Consider the following 17,556-nt stretch of genomic DNA (forward strand, 5'->3'; position numbering starts at 1 on the left):
CCATGTCCCGGAGCCAGGAGCAGATGGCATGAAAGGAACCCTGAACTGTAGAGAAAAACCCAAGGCATCCACCCGGGGGCTCACAGGGTGGCACCATGGTGGAACAAACTCATTGTTCACACCACCAGGATGCAGTTCCTTTACAACTAAGGGCTTTTTAAGTTCTCAAATTCAAGAACACACTGCTTTATTTTATTTTCTGGATATATTAAAATTACAAGAAAAAGTGGAAAGGATGAACAGGATGCAGCATATTTTAAACATCATAATTTACCTGCTAACTGAAAATGTAAAAATACCAATAGACCAGTCACAGTTTCAGCAAAAAGGTATACCAGCCCTCAGTGTGATCACAACGTTGTCGTATTAATTTAATAAAAACATACATTAAATAATGGTGTAAGTGTACCTTAAATATCCTAACTCGGTTAGAATGAAGGCATTACACAGCTGCCTGCATGACTGTGGACTCTTGGGCTTGTTATCTTTGGGGCTTTTATGGAGTCATACATCACACATTTAAGCTTGAATCATCTTCTCACTTTCACTTTGTATTGTGCAGGAGGTCTCGTCATTTTAATCTTGCATCAGTGTGCCCATGCAAGAATGTCACTGATAGGTTCAGTGTTACTGTACATTTATCATGCTCAGTGGTGACAGACTCTTTAATGCAAATTCTGAAATTTAATTAATTTAAACTGATGGAGTTTGGGCTGGCAGCAGAGGCAGCACAGTTGTGGGTATGTAGGCGTGAAGACCCAACCATACATGGCTCCGCAATAATGAGTTGGAGCGGGCCATCAGTGGGTGTGGTGCGAAATTGCTGAGCAGGGAAAGTGAAGGTGAGCCCCACAGGACTCATTTGAGAGGAACGTGGTGCTGAGAGCAGCTCAGGAGGCCTACAAAAAAATCACAATTACACATAATTACAGCTTGGAAACGGTGGGCTCTTTATCTGACTGTATTGGCTCAGCACTCCTCTGTGCCTCTAATTGCTACTTTCATACTTGTGCATATCACTTTCTGCACCATTTGCCATATATTGTTGAGGCATGCACAGGGCATAGCTTCAGTAAACATCTTCTCTGAAACTCAGAACAGCTTTAAAAATGAAAACCTCCTATAACAGTTTTGTTGGCACATTTAATGCTTATCTGTAAATCCTTGTCAGTCGTAGTATTTGTACAGTAAACTCACCTGCAATAGTCTAGATAGACCTTATACTGGCCTGTCTTAAACCCTGTTTAGCTCCAATATTTAGTGAAGAATATACTGGTGTGTAGTCTCACAGCTTTAGTGAGGGCTTTGATTCCCACAGCCAGCATTCATACTAAAAATGTCCGCCCATACTCCCACAATGCATTTAGACAAAGCCATCCACCACATGTGGAGACGTGCTGAGCTCTTCGGTTAAAATAGGGTCTACACAGCGTTAATGGTAGGTACATTTGAATGTGCGCATGTTTGGGTCAGACCAATTCATTTGATGAAATGACAGGAAACTCTGCGGCTCTATACAGGGCTGTTGCCATACATACTACTTCAGAGGCATTTCTCCTGGTTTGTCTGCCAGTTAGTTCTTGATACTTGCTTTCACTTGATCACTGGGACTCTGGGACACCCCAAGAGTCATGAGAAAACACAATCACACAAACTGATGTGGTGATTACATCTTTGTGTCTGTATTCATATTTTAAATAATTTAGAAATTCTTGTAACAAAAGTTGACAGTTCACATTTTCTGAATAAGAGACCGCAGCATGATTTTATGGTGCCATGCTTGAAAGATATAATGTAGACACTTAATAATCTCTGTGTGTGCATGTTTCTATTGATGTACTTTCTTTATCCACACTTTTGATATCTGACTTATTGCTTTTCTTATTTATCAGATTTCTTTTTCCTTCATGGTCTCTCTTTGTCATCATTTTCCCTGTGTCTAATGTTCCCCTGACCCATTTGCTCCCTTCACAGTAAAATCCAATATTTGCAGATACGCTTCCTGCCTCAGCCTCTGTAAATATGTTTTCAAAATCCCATTGATGTGTTTTTTTCCCTCTCACTGCAAATGGAAGGCTTGTAATTAGATTGATTATTTTAATACATCTAGACAGAACCAAGCCTTCCTGCAAAATAAACTCAAATTTAGAAGTCATGAGCCATGCGAAAGAGTTTCCTATTGCTGTTCTATGGATGCAGACGGCAGAGACAATATATCCAAGTAGTCTCAGCATTATGCATGCGGCAGTGTCGAATGAATAATGTGCATGCCTTTGGTCTCCATTTCTCTTCTGATCTGAGGCGTTAGTGACATAAATCCATCTGTCGCTTGATGGGAGAAAATGTAAATCCACAGTAAGTTCCCTTTGCATTTCATGTCTAATTGGCATCAGTCTTCAAACAGCTCTGCCTTTTACACGAATCTTAGAAAGATGGGTAGTCTGGCCCCCTCATTTAATAACCTTCTGTCTGATTACAAATGGATGGCATGATCTCACCACACCACTGAGAAGAATTACATACAAGTAGAGCAGGGTCTATCCTCTGGAATCAAATGCCATATACCCCATATGTCCTTTAGTCAACATGAAACTCAACTGTATCAAATACTACTCTCTTCATTGTAGTATTTTATTTTGTTCATTAATGTTTAATTTGATGAATTCAATAAGAATAAAGATATTTTAACCAAGAGAGTCCTGGTCAAGACAGCAGTTTCACACAGAAAAGCACATTATATGGCTTATGTTAAAACGTTACATATAATATAAAGCAAGCCACTGGAATCAGAATCAGAATCGTTTTTTATTGCCAAGTACATTTGCACATACAAGGAATTTGACTTGAACATGTTTCCTTTACTGCAGATTGTAATACACCAAGGATATCTGAATAAGTTATCGTCAAAGTTAAGTTCATGTTTCTGTCCCTGCTGTGCATGTGCAAGTAGTAAAATACAAAGTTGATCAAACCAATGGCTAATATGAGCCGCCTCCTGTATTGGGAAATCCTAAAACATGTAAAGTGACAGGATTTTGGTTGATTAAGGAAGAACTGTTAACATTGGTCAATCCCTCTTGGTCTCTTGGTCCTTAGAGGAGATTGGAAAGAATATCAGAAAAGTCAAAAAGATTGTTGGAATAATTTAATATAGGTGTCTGACTTAATTAAAATATATATATCTGGGTCATCCTTATGTTTATTTCTGAGTCAGTTTTAGCTACAAAACATGGTTAAACATGCCTTTATTTTCAATTCAAGCCAATGTTGTTAACAGTTCTATCAAAATGGAAGCTTTGAGGTACGTCATTATTGTTGAGGCATGATGAGTCAACGGCTCAGTTTTCCCCCCAACAGTTGAAAAAGGACTACATACAATGACACCTGTATATATTTGAAACATTTTTGTGAAGATGTTCCAACAAATGACATATCATTTTCCTTCACATATGATTGGGGCAAGTTGTGCCATAGGGCTAACTTTTTTGATGTGTGATTGTTTTAAACTTTAGTCATTACAAATCGTGTTTAATTTACTTAGGTTCAACAATAATAACTATTGTCACTATTACTTTGAAAAATAAAAACAGTCTCATGTTGTATTCTAATCATCAAATATACAAATTGGTTTCCCCGTCCTCCGCTGCATACAATGGCATTCATGATAGACTTTGTGCAAAGGTTCAAGCACCTCAAATCACTCTCACAAATTAAACAGAAAAATACTGTGATGAAACAATCAACTGTTCTCTACAGGTAAATTGCACCATTTGTCATTTGTGCAAACTCTTAAAATGACCTGCTATGTTTATGTTTCCCTGATGGGTGACCTCTTGCAGTTGTGCAAATTCCGCAAGTAATTAATGCCACCAGGCAGAATCGAAATAGGAAGCTGTTGTTCTTACACTCCCGCAACATGTCGGCAAGTGAGGATGGTTGAGCATACAATGAGTCTCCAAGCCTTTTTTATATGCTATTTGGGGAAGTCATGCCTTTACTACTGTAGATAAAAGATATAGAAGATGAGCTGAGAGCAAGGATGAGGAATGACAATGAAGTTTCCGTACCAGACTCATACCTTACCCCCCCCCCCCAATCTTCCTTGCTGGGTTAATGGCCCACACTTTAAACCCCTAGGCCTCGAGGAGAACCCATGACTTGCCATAGATGTGGCAGTAAGAAAATGATAGTATTGTAAATGGACCATGCACTTACATATAGCATCTTTCAAGTCTTCAGACCACACAAAATACTTAAGAACACATGTCACTAAGCCCATTCATCCACACATTTAAACACTCATCCATAAAACACTTAAAATCAAGCCAATGCGCAATGCCAAAACCTGCAGCCCCTTGAATAGCTACTTGTGGCATGCTCCAAAAGAGATGCAATCCCTGTATAGCAGGTATCTTTGTCTGCACTCGCCATATGTAGCTTGTTAACTCATTCAGCTTTCCTATATTGTTACACTGATGTATTTGTAGCAAATGATGCATGGTAATAAGAATTGTTGTTGGCTTTTGACTGCTTATGTAGTAACGCCTATTTTTACTGTCAAAGTATGTTGCAAGCAGGAAGCTGCTTTTTTCTTTTTTACACAAGGTTGGTTCAGTTTTTTTTTTTTTTCAATGAACAGCTCAATTTTACTCAGTCAATCTAACTCTAAGGCAAAAACCTTGTGTTTACTATCTAATTAGTCAACTAATGAATAAGCTTCTGGTATGCTTAATAATTTTGGTAATGTAGCATGTGCCAACCTCGTGCTTATTTCAAGCTCCACCCTCTTGTCCAATTATAGTCCCCTCTTGAATCCATTAAAGCTACATGATGAAAAAAATCATTCCTAAATCAAGGCTTCAAAATAGTTCCTCATTGACAGACCAGTGGATGATGCCTGGATGACTATCCTCTCTTTACAGTCTTTGTTACAGGACCAGGTTTGGGCTCAGTCTCTTGCTATAAAGGAGCACAAATTATCCCACACAATTTGCAATTTCCTCAAATTCTAGAAACTTCCACAACATTGGAGATATTTTTTTGTTACAGAAATTCAATGAATTTCAGAGTAATAACTACATTCTAATACAACTGCTAAATTTGTAATTCTTCCTGCTCTTGCTCCTTTGACCAGGCTGGGTACATATGCTTGATCCCAGGTCTTCTACAGGGAGTTTCCCATCTCCTTATCACTTTCACAGTTCTCAAGCAGGGGCAGCCAGGAAATCTAATATCCCACTTCATGCTTATGGAACAGACTAGGCCACTGCTCATGGTTTAGTAGTCTTAAATTGCATCAGGGAAAACCATGCAATGTACATTTTGCTCCCTAACTCCAACTCATTGAGCGTAATGTATATATTAGCATAGGCAGTTGAGGGAGTCAGTGCAGCTACAGCTGTCAGAAATTCTGCAAGGTATGAGAGATTGGAGCAGAGAATCCTATAGAGATTACATGTAATGGGCAACATGCTTTATTGCTTTTAGCCTCTCAACCTTTGCATCAGGAAACACTAATTTTCCTCAAACTATGGTAAATCAAATATAGAAACATTAAGATAAGTTGACTAATCTGTTGCTAAAAAAAACTAAATAAGTGATGTTAAAAAACAGAACAAGGTGTTAATTAAGCAGTGTGTACTTTGTTTCACTTGTTACCAGCATTTAAGCAGTTAGCGGTTTTCATAATTTCTGTCTGAATATGCCATTTAATAACAGATACTTTGTTCTAGCCTTTAACAGAATGTACAGGAACGATTGAACTAATGTGCACCCACACATCTTGAAACAGCACTTTGACTGCATTAAGGGGCTTACAGGCCTGGTGAAAAGGAAAACTATCCATTTAAATGCACAGGTCAAGTGTTGCTCTAAATTTATCTTTAACCTTTACTTTGACCTACTCACCCAGCTCAAGTGCATATTAAGAAAATATAAAAATGACAGAAAGCTCATGGCTGAATGATCACCTGCCTGCTGAATGCTGCTGTGCTGACGTTAACGTAACCTCGCCCGCTTGTTGTCGACTGTTTCACATCAAGTAACGAGGGCTATTAAATGTCAGTAATAAAAAGCCGTTATTGAATCTGGAAGGCACCTAATTCGTTACAGTAACGTGTTACTATGTTAGTCCCGACACTGCCTATGACCCATCATCAGTTCACCGTTTTCCTTCCTTGGACCACTTGTGTGGGTACTAACCACTGCAGCAGTGCAGACTAGGAACAAGAGCTGGAGATGCTCTCACCCAATTGTGTAGCTGTCACTAATTGGTCCATGTTATGATCAATGTTACAACACCCTCCAAGCCAACACAATAGCCAGCACTAGTATTAAAGATGCAATTATAATTCTCATTTAGTGCTCCATGTTGCCGCTGCTGCTACTTAAAGTCCTTAATGCAGCTTTACAAAATATCCTGTTCAGGGTCAGAGGGGTCCTAATGGCTGGTCTGTGGTTGTCAGTGCTTTGAATAGTTACAGAAAATGGCAGACATGACATTGTTTAGTTGCCAGCAATTTACGGTCTCAAAACAGTCTCTTGACTGTCTTTCACTTTTGCAAGGAAAACAAACAAAAAGGGGAGTCAGAAAAAGCTAATAGGTGACAGTCCTAACCTCTGACTCACTATCTTTACTGAGTCACCCATTTGTAATAGTTTGTTTTACGGTTGAGATATGTTTTTGATTTATGTTATTACCCAATTAACTTTCTTGAATGCAGGTTGATACCTAACCACACCTTTTGTCCCTGGAGCTAAATGACGCACTTCTAACACAAGTGTAAAATGTTCAAACTTAATGTCTCCACAATTTATTAGATATGTCTGCAAGGATGTGTTGAATGATCATTTATCCACTGAGGGTTTGTGTCTGGACATCTGTCAGATACATATGCCTTTTTTTACTGGGAGATTTATAATTCCTCCAAATCAGCAAAGATCAGGATTGGAAAAAACGAACAACAAGGCTGTCACCTTACGCACAAATGAGGGACTCTTGATGAAACTGTTTCTGTCACACTTATTGTGGTCTTAAGTAGACAGTATTTCAATGGCCAACTCCATGGTACAGATGTGGTTGAAGGAATACATATGAAACAAGTTCTGGATTAAAAATAGTAAACATACTTAGCAAAATGTCACTGGAATCTGTATATTCAACAACTATATTCCAGTGCAACTGTGTGTCCTGGGTCTGTGGTTGTGTAGGAATACATATAAACTGAGAAGTGAGATTTTTAAATTAAAGATAGGACCACTTTTAATGAAGCGGTGTTACATCACCAATTCTTCTATAATTGTTGTTCAGGTTAAGTCTTTAACAAAAACTAAAGAAAATGAAAAACATCTCAGATCACAGTAGAATGTCTTTCCTTTAGATAACATGCTTTGAAACCAAAAGGCTTGATAAGGATCTGTTGTTCTTATATCTACAGAAAGAAATAATATAACAGAATAATAATGCAACAACGGTGTTTGCTTACTCCTATCTTACTTTATGCCTGCATGTGAACATTTGTTATACTGTTTCATATGTAGAGGTACAAAACTATTGGCCAAAAAAATCAGATAAAAGCAGATATGCTGGGTGCAGTTTTATAATTCAATAAGACAAATCCTATTTCAATCTTGAAAAGAGGCAGTTTTATCATCCAATTTTCTTCTTTCTACCTCGACATTTCTTCAATAAATAGGTTATGGTTTATGGAATTGAAGTGAGGAATCGGCATGTCAACGAAAAAGATGCAATAAAGTTATGTTTATGTGCTGTGCTACAGCAGTATTGTAATATATGATTACTGTTGGCGTGTTTGCAGGGTTACCACCATGCATGTGCACTTTAGTGTGTCAGCTAACATGCACACTGTGTGCTCAACATCCCTGTGTGGGGGGGGGGGGCTGCAAGTAAATGAGGAACCTAATAAATGCTCTTTACTCTAGCTCGTCTGTTTCTTCCCCACTAATAATTGAAGGCATTAGACCCTTCTCGGGTCTTCTCTATGAGCAATCAGCAATGTGGAAAAGTGTTTGGATGGATCCTACACTAGCAGTGTGGCAATCCTATCAAGAAAACATGGTGTGCTATTAGTGTGACGTAAATTGGCTTGGAGAAGTCTGGCTGTTCTCCAGGCATGACTCAAGGTGACGGCAGCAACAAAAAGTCATAAAGTTACTGTCCAGATCAATACAGGCATATTGAAGGTGTAGGGCACATAGTCACTTGTTTAATGTGATACTTAGTAATGAAATTAAATAAGAAAGAGAATAGTTAAGAGGGGGGGAAAGCAAAGCAATTCCAACAGTGTATAATGTTTGTACGCTGCTCAGTCAAGAACAAAGGAGAAAGATCACAATCAGGCCTGTTCCCGTCCTTTAACCAGACATGAGATCCCCCAACAGGCTTTATCACTTCTGAGATGTGTTATGAGAGAAGGGCTCAGTGGGCAACAACAATACACTGAATCCCACAAGATGGCATATGGATTCACGCTCTCGTTCTGAGGAACAGCTGAATAGAGATTGTATTCATGGATACGCTTATTATGGTGTTTTAAGAGGCAGCACTGACCATAAAGACTTGTACTCTACATAACAGGGAGTTGTAATGCACTTCTTTTGTTGTTTTAAAGGTCCCATATTATGCTTTTTCTGGTTTTATATGCTCTTTAGTGTGTTTTCCAAGTGTCCTGTGCATGTTTAGGCACATCTATTTGCAAAAATTCAAAGTCCGCGGAAACGCAGCTTCTCCTACGTCCTCCTGTTAGCTGTAGCATTAGCTGCATGTAACGCTCAGTTGTAGCCCCCCTCGATAAAAATTTGTCAGTCCGACGTCATTGTCAGTGTGATACCACTGATCTAAGCCCATTGGCTCGTTGTGGCAAGCCCTGCAGCTCATGTTGCACGCCCGCCAGTGGCTGCATTCCAAATATGGTAAAAGAGGCGGGACATTTCAGAGAACCGTGCTGAGCAACTGACCAATAACGACAGAGCGGATCGACAGACCAATCAGAGCAGACTTGGCCCACGTGGGGTCTAACAGTGTGGGCTCAGCAGAGCATAGCTGACGGACTCAGAGCGTAGAGGGAGCAAGGAGGAGCAGTACATGAAAACAGACACTTTTTTCGGACTTTAGCTGTTGTGAACGTACAAAAGTAGGAACATAGATTAAATATACGAACCCCAAAAAGGGCATAATATGGGCTCTTTAACGTCTTGAAGCCTAACAGGAAAAGACCTAGAAACCACATAAGAGCAAGGAAAAGTGCAGGACAAAGAACAGAACTGCATGTCAACACTTTCATCATGAATTGACAAATGAATTGTAGTTCATATCTCTTAAACTCTGCTCTTTTTCCACATTGTATTCAGTCGATTTATTTGATCTTTTTATGCACTCATTTGTCTTCATGACACTGGTGCAGAAAAAAAGGGTGGCATGTCATTTTTGCACAAGGGTGAATAAATCAGATTCTACTAAGAATTTGTTTCACCATACCTCCCTGTTATCCATCCCAAAGCCATGTGTGTAAAGTACAAGTTTTACATAGTTTTGTTTCAATTATCGGAAGACACTTTTGAGAGACTGTATTTCATCTTAGATTCCCCCAAAGCAGGCCTTTGCTTAGTAGCACATTTTTGATATTCAAGTAACTTACTAGGAACTTCATAGCCAACAGGGGAGAAGGCATGTCACTGACAGTCCAGTCAAGCAGTACAATGTGATTTTGGTTGCATGGTTCCATTCCAGGCTTTTCACAAATGACCTGCCAATTCAGGTCAGGCCACAACATGTCTTATGCCTTTTTTGTTTTAATAAGTGATGCATCCATCAGCAGTGAGGGGACAGTATTGTACAGTAATTAACCATTACAGTAAGTATCATTTTCAAATCAAAGATCAATAAAGAGGTTGTTTTCCTTTTCAGTCAAAGCTTGAATAGGAATGCTACTAAGGCTGAAAACTGTTCCCTATTCATGCTCAAGTTAAAAAATGTAAATCATCATCTTACCATTTTGCATTTGCTTGTCTTCGTGTTCAAAAATAATTCAGTACATCTACTCACATTCTTAGGTATAACTTTAAGGTTTTTATTTTTAAGTTCATTGTTCTATTGTTCTATAAAATTATTCTTACAAAAATGGAAAACCATTCTCTACTCATTGGATGGGAATGACCAATCAGTGCTTTGAAGGCAAGAAAAAACAGAGTTTGAAGTTATAACATGAAACATTTTTGTTGTAACTACTATAGATGTTATGCATGTGATTACAATTGATTTTCATGTTATAAAAACATAAATGGTATTGCGATATTCTGCTTGTCTTGTATTAACTTATTCATGTTGAAACATTCTTACATCGTGCCGTTAAGTTTATTGTGTTATTATAAAGTAAGTTGAGCTTCCTGTCACAGTTAGTTCGTAACTGATACTTGATGAGTTGCAATGGAACAGGGAAATGGTTAAATTGACCTCATGTAAATGAGCTCCTCTTTAAGGCAAGAGTTGATTATTTATGTTTCTGTTACTGGACACAGAAATTGAACTTAGGCTAAACTTACTCTTCAAATGAAAATATTTGATAACAGGCGCAGTTTGACACCGATTTGTCAGATTGTTTTAAAGCCTCCTCTGTTGAAATGTAGGACATATGATTTATATTACAAGTATTAGATGGACATTTGCATGTTTGTTTCTTCCCTTTTCTTCTCATCTGTAGTCTGTTTTGCTTCCTTATTCTCCAAGTTTGTTTGTATTTTCTTTGTTGTAGTTGCCAGTAGCCAGTGTTGCCTGAGATTGACCAAAAGCCAGTAAATCATTTGCTCTAACAGATTGTAGAAGTTGTTGATCAGAATTAGCTGACTCTTACAATCAGCAGGTTTCACCAATCATGTCCAATCAATACAGTGAGTTTGTCCTTAGAACTTGACGTGCTCTCATTCTCGTAACAACATCGCCTGTCAGGTTTTCTTAAAAATCAAAAAGCAGTGTTTTAGCTTATACATTTCTGCCTCCACCACAGTTTTGCTTTCAATATCACTCTATGATAGCATGTCTTCTTTTGCATTAACAGCTGTGCAGATGCCCCAGGTACATGCAGTGCTTGTGATGCTAATTCTGGTTTTCTAGAACAGTGGTGTTGCTCCACATTCTGCAGTATACTTCGCATTTATTTGCATGTTACTTCTTACAAGCATGTGTGACTAATTGCCACTGCTATGCATTTCATGTGTGATTTACAACATTCCTGTGCATGTAGAAATGCTGTCAATATAATTTAGAATTTATATAAATCATGTGTTATGACATTACTCACTGCATATTCCAAGGATGTATTGTATACTCAAATATTTACATTTGTTGAAAAAGTAGATGTTTGCTACCTAGGGCTATCAAGGAATTTATTCACAAAAAACATTAGGCTGAGCATTATAAAGGCTGTTTTCTAAGGGAGTCTCCTAAATTCCACCATACACTATCTTAACACAATAAACCCACATTATGGTCAAACTGGAGAACAAAGAGGAGCTTCTAGCTGCTCAAGACTTAGCTATTTAGCTAAGGAGTTGATAAACACTGGAAACAAAGCTAAAAAGAGAGTGAATGACAGACTGTGATTTGTCAGGTTGCCAAAAACACAATATCAAATGAATGCTAATTATGCAGTGAATCTGCAGGATGTGGTTCTAACACATTTGCCATATGAACTGATTAGGCGATTATTGCAGATTTAAAGAGACAACCAAATAAATGAAACATTGTAGTTTAAATTGGCAGAAGAGTGGATTGTAACGCCACAATGAATCATGCAGCCCGCAGTTATTTGGCAAAGTGTGCAAAGAGAGATGCTTGAAGTCCTCCACTATCCTCATCCCACAAGAAGTCTTGTGGTCATTTTTTTATTTATTTGTATTTATTATTAATCTCCAGATTATTTTTGATCCTGTTCTGATGAATGGGCTTTCATTGTATGAGTAATCACTAAGTGCTGTCCTTTTTGACCTTTTGCAAAAAAAGAGGACACATTTATTTGTATGTCTAATCTGAAATGAATAGTCTGACTGTATTGGAATTGATCTCTGTCATCTGTAACATTTAAAACAGATGTCATCTCTATGTTATGCTATACATCATGATTATGCTTTTAGGCACAAACGTTACTATAACTCAATGGATACAAAACAATGACATCCTAACAGTAGAAATTCTCTTATTTAGACATGCTTTAATGTATAATAAGGATCCAAAATTGACTTGTTTAAACCCTATTGCTGTATACAATATATTTCAGATGTTTGACATGTTGAAATATCATTATGTTCCTATAAATTCAGACAAAATTTTAGGACATTGGGATAGGAATCAGATAATTTAGTGCTGCCATAAGGCCATCTTCAACCCTCACATTTTTTGTTTTAGTCAAATCCGAAAGGACCACTAGATCCACCACATTGAAACTGGTCTAATATGGAGGACTGATTGATCAAAACAATGTCATAATTACAATCATTGTGCTGATCTGGGCTCATTACCCCTTCTGCAAGTAGGAATTTGTCCAATTGAGTGGATGCTGACGGAGCCATACTTTGCCTCCCCAGACTTCTAATTTCTTGGTGCCACGTGTTCATCATTTGTCTTGGACAGAAATCTATTCTGAATGGAAGGCTTTCATTAAGTCATCCAATAATGAGCCTGTTTGTCAAGTACAAATGCCAGAGTGCTGGGGGAAGTCATCCAAGGGCACATTTTCCATTCTGTGTCGATTTGCTTCTCCCTTCACTTGACACTCGAAAAAGGAAAACATAACTTAAAATGAAGATATTTGTAGGAATTGTTCATGTGTTTAATAGTGAAAACTGTTTCTTAGAAATGGAAAAATAGAGAGAATTACACCCTTCTTTTTCTTTTTTCATTTCCTGTTGCTGATATATCTTTTTTCCCACCTGTATTTGTTACACAGCATACATTTTTAATTGACCCCCTAGGTCTACTTACATGTAAACAGTCAATTTGCACTCTGATGGGGTTTTCCCACTTCTGATCAATACACCAATCCCAGCAGGGTCTCTGACACTGTCTGTCAGCAGGTCGTCCTGTAGTAGTGATAACACCGATCTGATTTTCTCTCTGTAATGGAAAGGCCAATTGCCAAAGAAGTAATTAGCCTGTTGGACAGAAAAAATTCTGCAAGAGAAGGTGTTCAAGACGAGTCCTGCTGATGGAGGCTTTGTGAGAGTGAAAACCTCCTGCTGCACAAAGACAGAAAGACAGAGGAGTCAGTCATTTAGAGAAAGCTTGAGGATATACCCCACTAATAATGAATTAACAGAACAGTCTAGTCTTTTATCTCATCTCCTTTACTTTTACTCTTAACATAATGTATGGTACTTACAGCTCCGTTTTTTAATCCAGATTTCTGTCCTTTATCATACAGTTGGAAATGTATAGTTATAGATAGAGAGATATTGTATCATCATAGTAATTCCCCTCCTTATGCAAACCCGACCCTCCGGCAGATGAATGTGAAGCTGACATATTACATACAGCATGTGCACCAGACTTCACTGCATCATGGGAAGATGTAATATATAACGCCTCAGAAACACAGGGGGAGACAGCAAGCACAGACGTGATGTGCATGCAGCTGAAGTTTGCAACAGAGAATGTCCTGAATTATTTAATACCAAACAAGGCCTGGGTGAGTGCTGAGGATAACTGTTCATTTAGGTAATGCATGGTGAGAGCACTGTCAAATTTTCCCCTAGATACAATCTCAACACATCTGAACGAACAGAGACACAGAGTAACATTGTCTTCTCTTGCACAATAATGCTAAAATCATTCATCTGGAAGTGTTGTAGTTGCCATGCCTTGAAGAAACTTGAAGATCTAGCAGTTTAAAAAAATTATTTTCGGACCTGCAATATTAGACTTCCATCTTTCACCTAATGAAATCTTTATTCAGTATTATTACCATTATTATATAATTAACAGCACCCTAATATCCTAGAACTAGAACATGTGTGCATCATGTACATTCTTTGACTTTCTAAAAGGAAAAGAGTGTTTTTAGCTTTTTAGCTGAATTTCAGGGTACCTGACGTGTGTGACTGAATGAAATGTCTATTTGATACCATGCCTGTGCCTTATTTTTACAACAGGGTATCCCTAACCAGAACAAATTATGTTTTATGGCTGGCACTAGGCTTGCTCAGCTAGCCATGCTTTGCACTGTAAACAAGCCACCAGCTGCAATAAATCCCAGACTAAGATGTATTTCCTGTACAGACAGCACAATCCTAATCCATCCCTAATACACAATCACAGGGTATCAGATTTCTAGTGATTCACCACACTGTACAGTATGAAGTAAAGAGAATTGATGGAAATAGATGGTTTTTGGTAGGACGATAACAGGTGTTTGCTTCTGGATATATTTTAGCATCTCGCCTTTCATCTGAAAATGTAACAATATTGTGTGCACACTGTTGTCTTCAGTTAATGTTTGCTCCCAGTGTAACAACATCATCAACGCCTACTGTAAAACACCGGCGGCGTCACAAAGTCATTTTCCACCGCTTGTGGAACAAATTTGCAAGCGTGAGCGTCTTGTCTTTCTTCATAAGCCAGTCAGGGCACATTTTCTGAGTGTCAGTAAAATATTTCAACTCATTAGGCTTCCAAGTCTTATCAGTTGTTTATGGGATCGCAAGAAGCAGAACTTTATTGGTTGGTGATTCCCTCCGGCACTCCCTGCATTTTATCGACGCCTGTATCTCTGTATCTTGTGTTAAGCTTGCTGTCATCAAGGAGCCCTTTTCTCATCTCCATCCACAGTAGTTGTAACTGTCCCTATTAGCACAGAGCAGCAGAGAAGAAAGCCAGCATCCCCCATCTGATCTTATCAAGGTCGTCCCCTGGATAGAGCTGAGGAAAATAAAACAGATAAGAGATCTTCCATAACTTAATTAGCTTTTTATCACACAATGCAATTACAAAATTGTCAAGCCGTTGGTGTAAGAGGCCAGGAACACTTTGAAGGAACTAACAATAACAAAGTGGTCGCTGCCACTGGGAGAGAGATGGCCTTTTTTGTCTCCTCAGCTAAGAGCTGTACCTCTCAATACTGAGGCTAAATCAGAGGGAGCAACGTGGTTTGTTTAGCATCTATTGAGTAATGGCAGCCCAATGCAGAACATACCATTCTGGAGGCCTGAGCACCCACTGAGATACTGATAAGAGAGATTAATGGTGTTGTCGGAGTGGCTGGCATACGATCAGTGCTTGAGCAACCCAAATGTGTCTGCTATCTAAAGCATCTGTATCCCGGCGAAGCACTGAGCTGGATGAGGCAAAAGGACAAGATGTCACATGAATAAATAAAGCAACAAGAACAGGAGGGTAAAACAGCCCTGTGCCCGTACATTCTGGTCAATGCACAAAACCTGCATCACGCCAACACATGAGGAAGAGACACAGAGAGGAAGCGAAAGGCGCGAGAAAAAAGTATAAGTGTATAAATAAATCAAAAGGTTAAGCAAAGTAAACAGGCTGAGTCAAAATCACACTGAATATGGAAATCTTTTGTAAATGTGCTCAGAATTTGCATGGAAATTGCATTTTGGTCTCATGCTCTTTTCTGTGAATGTGCGTATGTGTATGCAGAAGGTAGGGTGGTCTATTATCACCTCTGTAATCTCACCATTGCAGAGAATCAGGCTCTGGGTTGTGGATGGATGTGATGTACTTTTTCTTCTACAGTATGGACCATTCTGGTTTTACGAAGTGTGCCAGCTTGTTTCATTAGAAACAGTAAAAACAGCTAAAATGCAGGGAGGCTTGCCACTATAGTTGGGGTTACCTGTGTACACCAGTGAAAGTCAATGGTATCTACCTATGAACCACAGCATCTTAGTTGCAGCTCAGAGGACAAGAGTCGGATTTCACTAAACCAGAGAGAGGAAAGTTGACCCAGAGCTTTGTAAACATTTAACCAACAAAATCATAGCTACGGTTCTAATGTTAAATATCACTGCATTCACACTGATTCAGGCAGATGGTATAGAGGCAGCACTTTCTTTTCTTTTTTGATTAGTCTTTTTTTTTAACCCCATAATTTTATAATTTTTTTCATTTTACTGCCCTAATTAAAACCTGAGCAGATTTTGAATGGATTTTAGGATTGCATAAGTCAAAATAGAGCTCCCTATAGTCCAAGTTCTCCTTTAAAATATAATGTAAGAAATACTGTCTTTATAATCAAAAGTTAAGGATAATGCTTTCTAAATATGATTTTTCTTTTTAATTAGTTTCATACTCAAGAAATCAATAATTAGACCTTAAATTTAGACATGGAAATGTTATATTAATTTATGAAGCATTGTAACTTTTCTGCTGAGAATAAATACCCTTGGACTGATTGGACTATCTTGCCCATTTTTATTTTAAACTTAAGTTTTATGAATTTTCTGGACGCTTCATGACAATTCAATGAAACATATGATTGCTCTTAAATGGTATATGATCTTAAATGGATGAAAATTGACTGAGATACACAAGATATTCTCTCCTCGCCCATGGCTATGCACGTACTCAAAGAACTTGAGCTACATACAGTAACTACTAGTTTACCTGAGTGATTGACAAAGTTATTAACAAAACTACGACTGGGTTTTTTAAATGGAGGAAATTAACATGTAAAGTTAAAAACTAAAGGTTCTAAGCTTAATTCTAATGGGTAGTTTATAGAAATCTGCCTGCCAGACACAAGGCTTTCACTGTCCAACTATTAAAGAATCCTCCATCAATATGACACAGTGAGAGACTACTACACTGCCGGTATGCAGCCAACTGCCAGCGAGTAGAGAGACGAGGTCCACAATATCTAGCAAATAACTTCTGTAATGTGGACTAAATGAAACGAACTCTGACTGGGGCTTTTTAAATGGAGGAAATTAACACATCACGCTTGAACTTCATGAGTGGAAAATGGTGAGAAGACAGGCTTGCTGTGTTCCTGTGTGACACAATCTGTATTTTCCTATGTTTGATGAAAGGCAACAATTAATGCACGTTAAGTCACCATGTCAATACTTTGTGGGGTTTTAATGAGTTTCGACAGTAATTCTAGCAACTAGAAACAGGCAGTCATCACCATATTCATTGTTTTGAACAGTCATCAGCAAGTAAGATTTGGGGTGTAAAAGTAGGACGTTAAATATTATTTTAATAGTAAACTAAAGACCCTTTAAAGCTGCTCCTTCCAGACAACTTTCTGAGTATTAGCAGTTATTCAGACACCAGTTAAACGGTGACACCAGACATTTTCTTATGGCTACCTTCTGTATTATAAAAAAACTCAAGACATACAGATCATACAATATTATACTTTGCAGTCATGTCTATGACATTGAATTGAAGAGAGTTGTCAATGTTTTTGTGTATTAAGGACCCACGTGCTGCATCAACAGCCTCAAGGACATAAAATGCAACTCCTCGTCAGCTTGCATTTTGCTTCAAAGGGTGTCTTCAAGGACGGTATTCAATAGTAATGGAGG

This window comes from Labrus mixtus, chromosome 1 (genome assembly GCF_963584025.1).
Source record: "Labrus mixtus chromosome 1, fLabMix1.1, whole genome shotgun sequence".
Classification (NCBI taxonomy): domain Eukaryota; kingdom Metazoa; phylum Chordata; class Actinopteri; order Labriformes; family Labridae; genus Labrus; species Labrus mixtus.